Here is a 17,237-nt window from a genome sequence, read left to right on the forward strand (position 1 = left end):
CTAAGAGAAGGAAAGTAAGAAAGCTCAGGTGGATGTAGCAAAGGGCATATGTGCAGGCAAGGGGGTTGGATAGCCATTGCTAGAGAGGTAGCGCACAAGTTGTGTGAGGAGAAGGCGTACCAGCTAAAGTGTTGAAGATGAGGAGGAGAAAGACTTGAAGGTATGATCAAAGCACCAGAACAAACCAGAAATACAAAGCCATAGTAGAAACAAAGATATTCTTTTCACCAAACCAGAAAGCAAAGTAGTATCTTAGCCCTAAAAAGTAAAGTGAACACTTCCATCAGTCCTTCGAATTCCACTTTTTATAAATAGAATTGGACTACATGGTTTCCCTGGCTACATAGGCTTTTTATCGTTCAAGGGTGTATGATGAACACTAAACAGTAAAAATTTTGGAGGAAGGGCTTTAAAGCTTTCCATACAATAAGGATTGTTGAATTTATTTAAACTAATTTATTATTAGGAGACCCTTTGAAAGCAGGTACTGAAGTCATTGTGGGATGCTGCCTGTTCAACTACATTGTCCTTCTATCAGCAAGATTAAATAATACTGACAGTTAGAAAGCCTCAGTTTAACTTGCATAGATGTATCTGGAGATCCATGCCAGATCTGTGTTCATTTAAAATGTTGCTTGACAACCTGATACTTTGAACTCAGTCTGCACTTGATCTTGCACCTCCAGTTGCCATGGCTCCCAGATGAAATAATGTAACTATTTTACTCTAAAGGCACACCAAGAACTAACTTACTGCAAAAAGGTCTCCTCAGTTGTGCTTTCAGTTGTGGAATACTGATGCACAAACTCTCTTCATGCACAAGCATGCACATCATTAAGTTTCCTTTATAAACCTTGAGAACATCCTTTGGAAAAAAAATAAAAATAAAAGGAAAAGGATATAACTTGAATCTCTAAAACTCCATTAAAATGATTGGTATGATCTCTACCCTGTTAACCTTTATGATCTCATTTTCCACAATTGCTGTTAAAGTGCTTCCTGGAAAGTACCAGAAGAGGTGACATTGACAATATGTTCTCCATTTTACCCACAGTATCAATGGGTAAAAATGATTCTAATAAGTCTTCATCAATAATTATGATCCCCTAAGAAAATAATGTGCCTATCTTTCTGTGAGATATAATAATGGTAAAGTGGATACCACTGTTACATGTAACGAAGTGCTCTTTGAAATATCGTAAACAAAATACAACTTAAAATAAAAATACTTTTTATGTGTTAGGAATCTAGGAACATAAATGGATTTTTAATGCAATCTGATTTTCTCCATAGAAAAAAAGGAATTTAAAGTGTAGCAGAAAAACAGTTTTCTGTGAAAGGCTGGAGCTGCAGGAGGTGATTGAAAGCTTTGCAATGTCGTGTTGTACTTGTAAAGTCATGATTGCTAGTTATAGAATATACATTTTAAATTATTTTTCAAATGTTTACCACACTAGTTTGGATTCAAACTGTGAGATATGTAGTCATGGTGGCAAACATTTCACAGCAATCACAATATTTTCAAAGAACTGTCTGTAGTAAAGCAGAATATTCATCTAAAGGTGGGCAAGATATTAATACGGTACTAGTAGGTCATGTTGACTTGGTGAATTTTGTTTTTATTGTGAAACATTTGGTTGTGTAATTATAGAGGAAAATAGGATGAAATAAATCTGTTCAGATTCTTTTATAATCTTAAATGAAATATTTTGACAAAATTATTTTTCTTTCTTGAGCTATTCCTTTGCCTTTTTCTTCCTTTTGCCTTCTCCTCCCTCTTTTTTGTTGAGCAATTTATTTCAGATTACGCAAATGTGGACTTTTTTCCTTCTCTTCTCTTTCCTTTTTTTTTTTTTTTTGAAACAAACATGAACATTTTATAATGATTTTTTTTTTTTTTTGACAAAAAATGCTATATTATATTAGTGGAAAATATAAGAGCAATTTTGCTGGTAAGTCAATGTTGTCATTCCTCTATTTTCTGCAAGGCATTGCTCTTGTGTATGCCCTGAAAGCATTATTGCAAGTTAAAAGGAAGGATGTACGTCTGGTGCCTACAATCAGGGATATAAGCCCATATATCAACCCATATATAAGAAGAAGAGGACCATTTTTCAAATACTAAGTACTCCCAGCTATCTGTGACTTACCTCTGAGAGTTAGACACCACATGCTTTGCTACTAGATATAACATTTTGTTGTGATGCAACATTGTTTAAAAATACGTTTCTCAGCCAGTTTAGATTTTTCTTCTCCAAAGAACACAAAGTTTTGTCTCAACTAAAGGATGACGGGGTTTTTTTGTGATATTTTTTACTGCTCTGTGAGTATTCCCTGCCCAGTGCCTCTCACGTTTAGAATCATATTGTGGATCCCACTTTTTCTTTTTTAAAGTCTTTGAAGTATACATTATTTCAATGTTCAAGCCGTGTTATCATTTCAGTCAACATTTCAGTAGGGCACTTTGTTACTGCCAGAATAGATAGGTCCATTCAGCTCAGTGTTAGATAACAGATACTTAAACAAGATTACAGAAGCAGAGCAAAACCTTCTAGCTAAGAAATTAGTCTCTATCATATGTAGTATGTTTGCCACATCCATATCTTTGAACTTATAGGGTGCACAACGGCGTCTCACATAAAAGGTACAAGATAACAAGAAACTGTATTCTTCATCCCAGAGAAGTTCATCAGATATAGTACTGATTCCTAATAAAGAGAAAGAAAGGACTGTGAGAGTTGTTTTTCTTGGTTTTATGATGTTTTTTCCTGGAGTTGGAATGCAAGTCTTTTGGCTATAATACTGAAACCATACCGATGAAGTTCCTAATTGAACTGTAAATATTCTGCATTACTATAATACATCTGATCTTGTAAAAAACTTCTGAAATTCAATTGTTTATCAGTCTGCGTGAGTTCCTTGCATCCATTTCATTCTAATTTTCTTTTTTTTTTTAGATGTTGATACTGTTTAAAACAGCTTATTATGTGTAAGCTGCTGCCTACATCAATACCGATATACTTAGCATTAATCTTCTGTGTTGCGTTGCAAGAGCTCTGATTCTCCTGCCTCCTCACCACAAGCTTGTTTGCCATCAATCAAGCTATCACAACATTACCACTTGTATTTTTTCCATTAATTCAGACCTGATGCACAGGATCCCCTTATAAATGCAGTAGTAGGACATCTGGAACTGCCAACCCCAATGCCAGGCTTTCTCCAAAAAGACAGATCCTTTCTCAACCCAGCCATAAAGACTTAAAAAACAAATAAACAAGGTAAAGTTGTAGGTTTAGGGTTTGAAGTATGCTTTGTTTGTTTGTTTTTAAATAATAATAATAATAATAATAATAAGCTGTCCCTGTTCTATCTGGGTCAACTGGATTTGCCAGTTCTGTCATGTATGTAACTAGGAACTTGAGGTGTGGCCATTTCTACAGCCTGAAAGTCAATTTTGTGGCTTCTAGTCCTTTCAGCCATCACCTACTTCCCCTGCCTCTCCTTCTTCAGTTTGTTTTTTTTTTGTTTGTTCATTCGCTGGTTTGGTTCCCCCTCTGTGAGGAGAAGATCACCCTCAGACATATTCCCCAACAGAGCTGTATTTCTGGGGGAACTTTGCTGTCCTCCTGTGACCCCAATACTGGAGCAGGCGGCTCCAGGGATCTCTAGCCCCTTCCTCTTCTTAAGTGTCTGGCTTTATCTGTGTTACCCTTCATGTGTTTCAAGTGAGACCCCACATGACTGAGCAGTGAAATGAGAGGGATGGAAGGGAAGGAGAAGGCAGCTTTCAAGGCAATGGGATTTTTCTGTTTTGTCCTACCAACAGCTTGTAAAAGGTATCAGCTGATGTCTCTGACCAGTTCCCACACCTGTGCCTGTCTGCCACCTCATGTGTGGAGGAGGAATACTTTGCAAAAGATCTTTCATTGCTTGTGTATCATCTACAGACAGGAGAGAGACCAAAATATTTCTTACTGGCAGGGTCTTAAAGTACTGGAGTTTGGAGTTTTACTGTCACAAGAAGCAGTCTGGCAGAAGGTAGCCAAATTGCATTATTCTCTGTAATGACACCCCAAGAACTGATGACTGGGAAGTGCCATGTTATACCAAGCAGATCTGGTATATATTCTAAGAGGTATTTGTGGTGCTTTATAAAACTTCGATCCTATGTTTGAAAGAAGATCAGCCAAGTCAACAAAAGTAAGAAAGGAACTTGAAAATGTGGACAAGGAAAGCACGAAATGGCTTAAATATAAGCAAGAGGGAACAGTGAAAGAGAACTTGTTGAGGAAGGCAGCAAAATGCTTCCTGAAACATGAGTTCAAAATGCTAGCTGTAACTTCTTCCCAAAGGAATAAAATTAATTCAGACAGTAAGGGAAGCAATCCCAGGCCTGTGGTGGGTCACGAACCCTATGCAGCAGCTAGGGGTTGTGTGAGAATGAGAACTTTAATTACTAATTGTTTCTTATTTCAGTGGGATGCACTCAGCCCATTACACTGTGACGACTATGTTGTAACAGTCATAATTGCACTGGTAGCAAGCTTGAGATGGAAGGAAACTGGATTTTTTGATAAAAGATGCCAGACAAAGAAAAATAATTTTCCAGCTGTCTGAGGAGAGGCCATTAACCATTGAATGAAGATTTTATTGTAAGTTTGATCTCAGTGGGAATGATGTACTTGTATGACAAAGTGAGGAAGCAGCGAGAAAAGAGGATTTAATGTAAACAAAGTATTAAGACACCTTGTTTCAAATAAATGGAGGTGTGGAGCTTTTTCTTTCAGTTGCGTGGTTTGTCACTGGAAGTGCCGAAACTAAACAACTGATTACACAACAACTACTAGGAATTTGTGTGCACAAGGTGCTAGTTTGCATATAAGATCAGAGCAAAATGAAAAGAGTTTAAAAAAATCAGACTCTTGAATGGTAGCCTAGAAATGGATGGCAGAGTACAGATGGGAGAGGATGCTGAAACAGAATGCTTGGATATTGCTACTGTTTCCAATACTTTTGTCCTATTTAAACACCTGTGTCATCTGTTTGCTGAACAGTAGGAGATGCCTGTGATGTTGCAACTCAAATTTCCAGTGGATAAAAAACCCCCATTAAATGTAAGATGAGTCTAAATGAGCTAGAGTTTCATTATACTCAGAGAATAACTGTATTTACCCACATACACACTGCTGAAATGCTATGCCAGTCAGCAGGCAAACAAAAAGCAAACAAACTCTCAGGGATCACAGCCTACTAGATCCTGCTGCCTCTGGAGCTGAAGCTAACCAGAGGTCTATGCAGAGATGTTGCATTTCTGCATTGCCACCTTTCCTTCTCTGCACAAAATCAGTTGCTTTTTTACAAGAATCTCCAAATGAGAACACAGATCTTTCTAATAGTGAAGACTTGCTTGAATGTTTGGTTTTTTGTTTTGTTTTTGTTTGTTTGTTTGTTTTTTTAAAAAAGAAAATGAATTGATGCAATGTGGTGTTGATGTGGTGTTGCCTGCCATAGTTCTAGCTGGGAATGAGATGGTCTGACATCAGCAGTGAGTAACTGCTATGAGGAATGGTTGCATTAATGCCGTGGTGCCTCCATGTTTGTCTATCACTCTATTATTTTAAAAAAGTAAATAACAAAAACCTGGGTTTAGTATTGCTCAAAATATAATATTTTTATTTATCTTGAGCAGATATTCTATTCTGTATGAAAAATGTAGGTTTTCGGGGGTGGGTGGGTGTGTGTTTGTTGCTGCTGTTTTTTTCAGTCAAGAGAGCACCCATCTGCAATGAATATGATTTTTGACTGTGTACTTGGATTGGAAATTACAAAACTTAGATTTTGAGATGTCTGACAGCTTTCAGCTTTTCCATAGCTCTGTCTCCTTGCTTGTCTCAGATGGCAAATTAATATCTAATCCTTTATTAGATGTACATAACTCAGATAACATCAATGTGAGAATCTTCCTTTAATTATGTCAGATATATCCAATATTCCCAAACTAGGTGGTAAAATGCAGTATGTTAACTTAAATAAAAACCTCAAAGAATGTTCCTGATGAAAGAATATCGGCTGCAAATTCATGGAAATTAATTTAAAAACACAGATTGGATCTTTCTTATGAATTGTTAAATAGATATTAATGTTAGTCAGCATGGATAAGCTTATCTAATCATGGTAATACAATAGCACATACAATATAATCTTCACAAGATAGAAGTAGTGTCCCAGAATCCTGTGGCCTTTTGGAGCCAGATAGGGTAAAAATTCTAGAAAGAGTTTGTAGTACCACATTTTTAGTTCTCAGTTTTCACTGGTCTTTCTTGTTTTATGTGCTTATCTAATATTTTTTTCTAGTATAGCAGCTGTTTTTTTATCGCTACATCATTCAAAGACAGTTATAAGGAAGTTGCCTTATTTGAAGGAAAATATTAATATAAAACTGTCTGTACATTGATTGTATTGCTTTAATTTTGAGTTATTCTTTTGGCAATATTTGTATGCTTTTTTTTGGTGGGGGGGAGAGGGAGGAGGGGTAATAAGGAGAGAAAATTCCATTTAAAAATCTGTTTTAATTTTGGAAATTTTACAGAACACAAAGTCAGTCTACAGCGTAAGAAACAAGAGCTGTACCAAGGCAACTACAATCTTACGGACTTTTCCTGTTTGACATGTTACCCTTTTGAAGAGAGAGGACTAAATAATTCTAAGAGATTTAAATGCTGAAATGTCAGTTAATTTCAATTTAATAATAATTTCATCATTTTCAGTCCATGGAATATTAGCATCTAAATGCCTTTGGGGATGTGGGTCAAAGAGACTCAACATATTTAATATGTACATTCAGCCACACAGATTGACACCTATAAAATGTCTCTGGCATACACTTACTCAATTACAAAAAGAGTCATAATTTTTCTTTACGGCATTACTATGGAAGTTGCTTATCTTAATTAAACAGAAAACTTCATTAAGTCATAGATTTTTAGTTTGATCATATATGATTTAATGATGCTATCACAGAATCACAGAATGGTTGAGGTGGCAAGGGACCTCCAGAGGTCATCCAATTCAACCCTCTGCTCAAGCAGGGCCACCTAGAGCCGTTTTTTCAGGACCACGTCCAGACGGCTTTTGAATATCTCCAAGGAAGGAGACTCCACAACCTCCCTGGGCAACCTGTGCCAGTGCTAATCACCCTCACAGGAAAAAAAGTGTTTCCTGATGCTCAGACAGAGCTTCTTGTGTTTCAGTTTGTGGCCATCGCCTCTGGCCTTGTCACTGAGCACCACTGAGATGAACCTGACTCCTCTCTGCCTATACAGATACATACTTACATGCATAAATGTACATTTAAAGACTCACAATTATTATTCTCAGATTTATACCTCTTGCTACCTATCTTGTTTGGTGTATCACTGTAACTGATACAATTGCCTTAACTGGTTATTTTAAAGTTTTTGTTATGGCAAGTATAAATGAAAACCAGTTCTGTTTTTATTCTTATGTTTCCTGTTCATCATTTTCTCTAAGTAATTTTCCCCAGTATAATATTAATTTCAGTTCTGCAGGTGTGCCCTGCTATTTGAGTTATTTTCTCCCCAATGAAAAAGATGTATACTTCTATTCCAGATTTCAGTTTGCCTAAATAGGTGCCAGCTGAAGTAGTGCATCACCTCTACTCTAGGACCGCTGTTAGGTTCCTGGATAAGGAAGAACAATTCAAGCTGGGTCGTTTAATGCAGCTTCTGTATTCCCTGTACAGGTAGTGGAATGAGAGTCAGATGCCTCTAAAGGACTGCACATAAATTCTTTCCCTTTCGTGAGATACCAAAATTGTAAAATTCTGTTTACCACTAGATCCAATCTCTGTCTATTTTTTGCTTCTTGTTCATGTAACTTTAAGAGTTTGACTCCTTCTAGGAAGCAACCATAGCTATTTTTCTGTATCTTGCCATGATGTCCTGATCTATCTAGGTGTTAGTACCTCTGTTTATCGTAATGGTTCCTGCTTGCACTGCCTTTTGTCCATGCTGAATTTTATGGAACAAACTGTTCATTCAAACACACACAGCTGAATTTCTATACAGTGTCAATTTATACTTATATCTTTTTCATAAGCATCATTGATCCCAGGGATAAATCTGTATATTGCACTTTATGGCTTTTAGATTTTTTTTCTAAATTTGGCCTTCAGATTTCTCTTCTACTTTTCATTGGTCATGCGTTTAGAAGAAAGAACTGTAGCATGTAGTAAATAGCAACAGCTGCAATGGCAACGGTAGCAACAAGAACAATGTAATTTTACTAGCCGTGCCTATAATAATATATGATTTGCACAGATGTGTTACTTGCAAAGTGCCAGCTGCTGGCACTTCTTTTTTTGTTGACTATAAGCAAACAAAAAAAGAAATAAACCAAATTATTTCTGTGACACACCACTTCATAGATATTTCAGAAAATGTAAGGGTACATTTTATAGCTGAATATAATTTACCCCTGGATACATTCAATTTGTATTCACTTTCAAATTTACCCTGTTAATTAGAAAAGGTTATAAGATTAATAAGTAGTCATTGCTAATGTATGAAATGGACTATAAGCTTCAGTTGATGTTTTTTTTTCCCAAAGAGGCATTAGAGATTAGTTCATACAAATCATAGTGAGCAGTATATCTTATCTTTCAAAGCTGGTCTTTATCTCTATGTTGCTTTATAATCTCTGAATCATTTATAAAATCCCTGCCAGAAAAGCCAACTATAAACCCAGAAAACCCTACCCTACCAACATAAAATGATACATTGCAATTTCAAATGCTTTTATAGAAGAACTGATTTTCAAGGAATGCTTTGTAGATGTAAAATGAGATAGCATAGAAACACAAAGAGAATACTGCAGCTTGTGAAAAGATTATTTGTTAAAAAAACGTAGTGTTAACTACTTCCTATCAACAGGCAGTCTATTTTTCTGGCTTCCAGAGCAATAGTCTGACCCTTGCTGTGTACTCCAGCCTCAGCCTACCTAATTTTTGAGATTCATGATGATCGTCCAGGGGGGCAAGCTCTTCCCTGCAGCTGAGCAAGATAACAGTGCCCAAACTCTAGCTGAGAAGAAAGAAAGTCAGCCAGTGTCCTTTTCTTTGTGTTCAACCAGAGCAGATGTTCACTGCTGTGTGATGTCAGTGTGGCCTGTAGATTGGTGGTTAGTGGAAAGATTCTTCCTCACTTGGAGAGGTTTCCTGATCAGATCACTCTGATACCAAATGAGGTTACTAAGGTCAAGTGTTTCTTGATGCTGGAAGGCAAACCAATCACTCTTCCTTCCCTATTTACCTTCCCCTCACTGAAATTTGGAGGAAAATACTCCAAGATGATGCAGATTACCCAGATGCTCTTAAAATTTAGTTTGTGTCCAAGGACATTAGTACATCCAGAGCTGCTCTATCAAGATCTCATCTCCTCCCCTCCAGTGCAGATGCAGGAGAAAAAATAAAATTTCATCACCCACCCTCTTACATTATCTATGGGCAGAAGATCAGATCTTAGGTAGACCTGGAATCTTCTCACATGTCAGTCATTGTTCAGTCACTTTAGTCTATCATGACATTTTCTTAGGCTGCCACTGTTGCAAAAAAATTACAGCTTTTCTAGATCTTACAGAGCTAGAAAAGAGCTCAGAAGATCGTCGGCTCCCTCTACTACTTGTAATATATCTAAAGATTTCCTCTGATATTTTTTTTAAACTGAAAAAAATTATCTAAACCTATCCTTTCCCATCAAACATGTTGATTTCAATATACAGGCATCATTCAGATTAAAAAAAAATAAAGTAAGGCAATATCCACCTGCAGACACTTAAATACAGGTGTCATAGAGAATACAAATCTGAACTCACAGGTCAGCTACTTCAGATCGTAAAAAAATTTACAGATACGTCATTTTGTACTGTACCTCAAAGCTTTGGTAAATTTGTTACTGTTGGGAGAGCATCCAAAGGACAGCTCAAGAACTATGAGTATTGCACAATTCAGGATTAAAGTTTATAAGAATTTTTCAATTTTAAAAAGTTGTAGTAATTTTTTGAATGGTTGAAACACATATCTTGCACAAAATTATGGAAACTGTAGTAATTTGGTTGCAGAAAATGCATGACTTTTTTATTTGAAAATCTTATTTGGAGGCAAAAAGTCTGTAGGAGTCTTAAGGAAATATATTCAGCCAAAAAATTATTTTCCACATAACTCAGATTCACCCTTGATCCTTTAAATGCTTTGATATCATCGAGTTAACTCAGTTAAGGAAATTACCATTAGTGACAACAAAGTCAAACAAATATTTATGTAATAAATGGCATTGGATATATAACTTAGCTTCTGTAATTGTTATACTCTGTATTTCATAATACTAAAAACAAGGAATATTGAAGGCAAGGGAAAAATTCTTTCTAAGGCAATTGAAAGATTCTGTGGCACAATAATTAAACTAAACTCAGAAACAATATTAGTTACCCATTTGCTCACCCTTTAGTCTGTTTATTGTCTTTTTTCAACAATAATAGAAACCGTACTAATTCCTGTACTTTTCTGTGCAAATTGTTGTGGTCAAATATAAGCTCAGAAATGTATGAACTTACTCAGGCAATGATCCCCGTATATTTATATATCCCTTATAAACAAAACCCTGTCCATCTTTGAAGGCCTGAAAATCTATGTGCATTGTGATCCCTTAAGTGTACTTGCAATTTCATGTGTAAAAACTGCCTATATTGCAAATATTTCATAGTTCTTTATTATACTTTAAACATCTTACTGCTTCATATAAATATAGATTATAAAACTGTTATATTAGAAATTAAATATTAATACACAATGTGCTTTCAAAACACAAGCCTCAAAATGCAGTTCATATTTCACTTTCAGTGCTCAGCTGAAAATCCTCATGACTATTCAAAATAAATCCGAATGCCTACTGGATAGTTTTGTTTATAACTAAAGGCTTTCCACATTAGCCCGTGCTGACACAACAGTTAATAGTCAGGTTTTGCAATATAGTTTTGAAGCATCCAAAACTATTGTGATACATTTCATACTTCTGCAGTGCTGTTTCACTGGGAATATTTCTTGAAAAAGGACACGGAGCTTTTTATTTGTGGTCTAAACTTCCATAGATTTCAGTGGGAGCTTACAAAAATGATCAGTTAGAAGAGGTTGTATACAGTATATAAAGGTTTATTTGTACATTCTATTGCAATATGATTACATTTAAATAAAAACTTTCCATTTTGTATTGCAACACATCTCAAATCAGATAACTAGAATATTAGCTAGTTTACCAACAGTTGAGAAATATGAAGTTATTAAATCAGGTTTTCACAGTTATGTGTGCTAATCAAATTATGCCGCCAAATTTGATTGATTCCTTGTTTTTAAAAACATTTATTTGCAGTAGGCACCATCATACTCTTGTATTACCTTTGCTCCATTTCCCTTTTCTTCTTATACTCCCTTAATTCTTTGCATCCACTTACTTTTTTTATCAGATCTCTTCTGTTGTTTACTCTTGGTTTACCTTCCCTTGTGACAGGCATATCCCCACCTTTTTCTTCTTCCCAGCTGCCAAATCAGCAAGGGATCTGTAGAACATTACCAGTGTAAACCCCAAAGTTCTCAAAAACAAGGTGTCTGAAAAAAGTGTGCATTTCTTGAGCACAGAATGTTTAAAAAGAAGAAAAAAACCCAAGCCTTGTGTTCAGAGAACTTTCTCTGGTTTTAAGGCAGAGCTGCAAAGGAGGCTCACTCACTGGGACTACTGGCAGAAAATAATACAAAATATACAAAAACCAATCTTGAAAGTCCCAGCAACTGCTCCGGCAGATGTAGGGCCGGCACCCAAAGTCCTGGACTGGACTCTGCAGCCAACCGGAACTGGATTCAGTCTGTCACTAGGCCTCAACTCGCAGGGACAACTCACAGGGTCCTCTCCCAATGTCAGCCATAAGGAAAAAGGGACGAGATCCTCGTGATCTCCCACTTTTATATGAAGTATGACGTGAATGGGATGGAATACTTAGTTGGTTAGTTTCAGTTCACCTCCTGCTTGCACATCTCGCGAGATGCATCATTAGCAATGACCTCGAATACCATTGATATGTTTACCAAAACATGTATCTAACTTTCAGGAAAACTGCAGTTAGTAAGAAGACTTTAGCTGACAGGGAAATTCACTAAAAGAGAAACTTGTTTTTAACAAAACCAGGACAAGATGTCATTTTTTCCACAGGTTGATGGTCAGTATCGCCACAAGCCATGCAGTTACAGGGGATTAAAGTCTCATCCCAGATAATTTAAAAAAAATCACCAAGCCTACAATAGCTTGCTGAATGGCCAAGCTTGAAAACTAACGTCTTTTACAAAAGGTCTGATATTAGTGCTCTGAAATAGAAGTTTAAGTTAGTGGATAACTGCCTGAACCTACAAAGGAATGTGCTGATGATTTTCAGTTCTTATGAGCCATGGACAAAAGGACCCAATCCTTATGACATGATCCTCCTTTCTGTAGATTATGCATACCTGTATGGTTATCTGAAGAACCCACCTTCTTTCTCTCTGGTTTGACAAATTTTTTATTTCTTTTTAAATGACACCTCTGGGTAAGACCAGCCAATCTGGGATATTATGAAGAGTAAAACGAGCTCCCTTCCCTTCTTCCATTGACAGGAAAACGGAAGAAAAAAACCAAAGCAGAAACCAGGACTATGCCACTCGTTCCTCCATCATCTATCTGTTTGACAGCAACAGGAGATATCTTTAACTAGCCAGACCCCTAATAAATGCTCATATATAGAGACTCTGCAAAATGGGTAGAGGACTGAGATGCAGACCAGAATCCCAGCCTTAGGAATGATGTTAAAGAAGCCCAGACACTACGTGAGAAACAGAGTTAAAGGAGGTACAGAATTAGAGGGTTCACGCTAGAAAGAACAATATTGATTCTGAGACTTAGGGGCAGAGTTAACTGTTGGGTGAGGAATGAACAGATGTGGGTTCATTAAAGATATCTGTCTTTCTTTTGCTCACTCAGACATACACACTCTTTCAATTTAAGTACCAATTATTTCTATTTCATATTGCTGTTTGTTTTGCTCTTGCCCCAGCAGATGTTTAAGATCATGAAACATGGGAATTTGATCTTCTTTTTAGATGAGCTCATTGAATCTTGATGTCTCGTATTTTCATGTGATTACAGAAGAGTTATGAGCAAAGAGAATTAATCTCTAGGAAAGATATAACCTCCCCTCCCAAAACAAAAAACCAAACCAACCAAAAAACACATTACCTGTCTTTATATAACAGAAAACCACTGTTGATACATTTACATGTATAAAATGCTTCCGCTAGAGCCGTTTAAAATGATCATTGCTTTTCTCTTTAATTTTGTAAAAATCTTCCCATGCTAAGACGTTATAGGCTTGTGTCACCATTTACTGCAGGGTGACAATAAATTGTGGCAGATGCTCTCTGTTAACCCCCTGCCCTCTCCACTAAGGAAAGGGAATAGGAGGAAAAGAGAGAGAGAGACACAAGTTGGAAAGTTAAAAATAGTTATACTACTACTAATAAAAAATAATAATGCAAAATATACAAATCCAATACTCAATTTCCCAGCATAATGCAGCGGGGGCCCACAGCAGAGCTGGCTTCATTCCAGTGGCTACAGGGAAGTCATTCAGGAGACCTGGGCTGGACTCAGCAGTAAACTGGAAATGGATTCAGGGATGCACGGCCTGGAACTAGGCCTAGGATCACAGACAGAACCAGCAGGGTCTTCTTCAGATGGCAACTGTGGTTGAAGAGAACAAGACCCTTGTGATCTCCCACTTTTATACAGGGTATGACGTATATGGGATGGAATACCTAGTTGGTCAATTTTGGTCACCTGTTCTGTCTGTTCCTCCCTGCAAGTACACACCTCTCACTTATGGGACATAAAAAATTTATAAGTGACCTCAGCTGTCACAGCAATAAGGAGAAACCTGGGCCTCTTCTGCATACCATTCTTACTGTCATCAGCTCTGGAGTGAACAGTGTCTGAAAAACATTCAGCCAACTTCAGAAAAATACAGTTACTTAGAACTTAGTTGGAAGGAAGATTCACTAAAAGAGAATTGATCTTGTTTTAACCAAAACCAGGACAGCTTGTAAACAGAATCTGACCCTGAAAGCTTGTCTTGGTCCACCATGAAGCAGTATGGTCTAGCAAGTGTACTTGTTCTTGAGAATCTATAAATGTCAAGACTGTTAACTATTTCACTGTTCATCAAAGCATGTCAGAAAAGAGAGAGTTTGTTCTCTGAAGGGGTGCTCAATCAACTGTGAGAGACAGCTCCTTTTTGTGCCATGAATTTATCGGTTTGGCAAGTATATATATATTTTTTTTTTCCTTCACAGTGCAGGAGCCCAGCAGCACTCAGCAAGGCATCTGGCAAGGTATGCCTCTTTTGTAATGAAGGCAGGTTCCAGAGACCCTTGTTCAAGCTGTTGCCCACTTGAGTTTGAACACAGACATGTGCTGCCCCTCAGGAGACAGACATCTGGAGCTGGACAGCTGTTCATCTGCAGTAGCCCACAGCTGGCTGGAGTGCTCAGGCCCACCCTTGCAGTTCTGGACATAACTATACTTCTTTCTATACTCTGCTGGGTAAGAAGCTTAATGAGGCAACACAGATTTCTGGTATCAGTGTCAGGTATTTCAGCTTAGGGCAAGTTGAGACTGAATAGCCGAGATTGCATATAAACATGTTTCAGATACTGCTGCAGTTCTTATCCAGCCATTTCTGATAAGAGCAGTCTGTGAATAATAATTGCCTGTTGCCTTCATTTCATAACTGTGCTAAACCAAAGTGCTAATGTCTGAAAAATATGATGGCTAAGTAGTTTGAAAAGATGATTCTCAAATTGTTGGAGAGCAATCTAGTGAGCAAGTTTGTAGTTTGTCTGAGAACTAGCAAAGCTCTACATGAGACTCCTATGATGCTTTATGGAGGGAAGTGTTCACATGTGTCATTAAAAGATACATAATGTGTACTGAATAGAGTGTTACTAATGTCTGCTCCTTATCTACATACTCAGCATACAAATAGCATAATTGGCTAATCAGAAAATTCACGTTGGAATATCGGAACCAATCGGAAATGAATAGTCTACTGCATAAGGAACTGTTTACTTGTGTGAAAAGTATTGTAGTTTTTATTCCTTATATTGGACTGCTGACCAAGGAGATCCAATTTTGTGCTGTTTGATCACAGTGCTATGTGAAGGTTTGTTAACCACCATAAGTGCCCCTAGATAAGAAATTTGACTGACAAAAGCAATATCAAGCTGGTCAAGCACTAAATGAATGTGTTCCCTTTCAGAAGATAGACTTGGATGTAAACTTCGGACCAGACAGCTATGGCCAGTGGAAAAGCATCTGCACCTCGTATGACATGAGTAGGGCAGAGCTAATGAAACAACCTGGAGAACTGATAGTGACCAGTGGGGCACAGCAGCTACTATTTGGTAGGAGAAGGGGGCCCTATAAGGCCTGACCAATTATAACAATTTACATATGGTCTTTTTTTTTTGTTTTTAATGTTTTGATTCTTCACTGTCCTTTCTTTTTCTCATAAGCAAACAACATATCCAAGAGGACTGACGTGTACCCACAGATGAGGTCACGCTCTGGAGCAGAAGGAGTAAAGTAATTCTGTTCCCATCCATACTCCTGGAAGTGCCCCATTCTTCCTTCCAGCAGTGTATCTGCAAACTGCGTCGTTCTGTTTTAAACAAGCCAAATGCTTGCATTTCTCTTTGGAGGGTGCTGCGCTGCTTTCTCTAAGCTTTATCTGTGAGCTTTCACAGTGCCCAGCATTGCCATTACACCTTTTCTATGCCCGCCCCCACAATGATTCCTGCAACACACCTTTTGCATTGTACTGCCCTGGCAAAACAACCCCCTTATGCAATTGAAAGTATTGTTTCATCTTCAGTTTCTTTCTTTGCCAGGGGCCATGAAAGAATATTAGGAACAGGTGGTGGTAGCCAAAGTCCTAGATTTTGTTTTATTATTTGTTTGCATTTACAGCCTTCCTATGTGACAGTCTCATTTAGTTGGTGCTACAGGCAATCTCTGTCTGTACCTAAAAATATCTTTAACTGCTGCACGTAGGGAACAATCACAGGGGAAGGAAAAAAAAAAGCATATGAAAGCAAAAGGCAACTTAGAAAGGAATTGGAGTCAGAGGAATCCAAGACTGGTGTTCTTTTATTACCTAAAAGGACACCTATTTTGAGGACCATGTGGAGTTTGCTTTTACTGATTCTATTTTTTTGATATTTTTTCTGTTGTCATTGTTTGCTTAAAATAATTCCTCAGGAGATACCTGGTGGCTGCGGGAAACAAATTTTAGTGAAGTAGCTCTGCAAGTGAAAAATTGGATTATTCTCTACAGAAGACAACTACTTTATACAAGCACAAAGAAATATCTCTGAATCTTGGCATTATATATTGGGATGTGTGACAAGTTCCTATAAACTCACAGACACAACCAAGAAATAGTGTGAAGAAAATATTTTTCTCTCTCTTCAAACCTTCATCTGGAAAGGCTGGGGGGGTAATATCTTTTATCCCTTTTCCTGGTACTCACAGGAACATTCGCAATTAAAAAGTTCTCTTCTGACCTTTCTTCCCAAAGTCCTTGCGGCACTTATTATCTCACAAACTTCACCCTATCCCTTTCCTGCTCCCCTCTTACCACTTCAAACATTGTTAAGCCAGGGCTGAGAAAGATCATTCTCTCTCTGTAATCTCAAAGTGCAGATCTTAAACTGGCAAACAGAAACCAATTTATAACACTCTTATGAGTTATCTCTCCCTCTGTTTCCTTCCTTTTCCTTAGGTTTTCAGCTTCTTTATAAGTGTTTTGGCTGAGTGATTAGACAGAAAGTGGAGTATATACCAGTTTGTCACTGGACACACTGTCAGGGCTGCCAAACACCCCAGGTCAGCCTGCCTGTTTCAGATACTTGTTTAAATCCTGATTAATTTCCTCCGTACCCCCACCTAGCCCACAGCTTTGAGATCATAATAGGAGCAGGTTTCAGGATGTCCTAGTTTCCTAAGGGATAAAATTAAGTATGTTCCTCATTCCAGAAGAGTGTAGGATGGTGAGTTATAAGATTCATGTTATCTCCACTTGTAAGG

The sequence above is a fragment of the Caloenas nicobarica genome, chromosome 1 (assembly GCF_036013445.1).
Source record: "Caloenas nicobarica isolate bCalNic1 chromosome 1, bCalNic1.hap1, whole genome shotgun sequence".
Classification (NCBI taxonomy): Eukaryota; Metazoa; Chordata; class Aves; order Columbiformes; family Columbidae; genus Caloenas; species Caloenas nicobarica.